This window comes from Limulus polyphemus, unplaced genomic scaffold, assembly GCF_000517525.1.
Source record: "Limulus polyphemus unplaced genomic scaffold, Limulus_polyphemus-2.1.2 Scaffold272, whole genome shotgun sequence".
NCBI lineage: Eukaryota > Metazoa > Arthropoda > Merostomata > Xiphosura > Limulidae > Limulus > Limulus polyphemus.
In genome coordinates, this window is record NW_013665882.1 from 382,989 (window position 1) to 383,541 (window position 553).

Genomic DNA, 553 nt, shown 5'->3' on the forward strand with positions numbered 1-553 from the left:
TCTAGTCATTTACTAGATATAGGTAGTCTGTATATAAAGAGGTGACAACGTGATGGACAATAATATGTGTGTAGATAGTGAGTAATTGAACTGCAGTCAGAAGTATTGTTGACGTTCGTTGATATAGCGTTTGTTATAGAGCGACTATTGAAAATAAGTGTATCGTAAAGTTGTATTCGGAAAGAATAAACCAGTTTTATTAAGTAAGGACTTGTGTCACTAAAGTTTCGTCGGAACGAAGTTACGGAAAATCAATTAACAAACGGAGACGTAACAATATGTAGCTGCAAATAAAAAGCTAAGCTCTTACTTCTTACCACCAAGTAAGTTAGAAAGAGTACTCAACGAAATTGAAAGGAGATTACCTCCACATTTACAAGTTATAATACCTACTCATAGTGACCAGATTTATATGTATTACACATGGGCTGATGTAAAGACAGCTGCAGTTAAAGATACTCTATGGATGTTTCAGAAATACCATTGAAAGCGACTGACCGAATGTTTAAATTATATAAGATTATATCGTTACCGATAGCAATAAATCATTCTT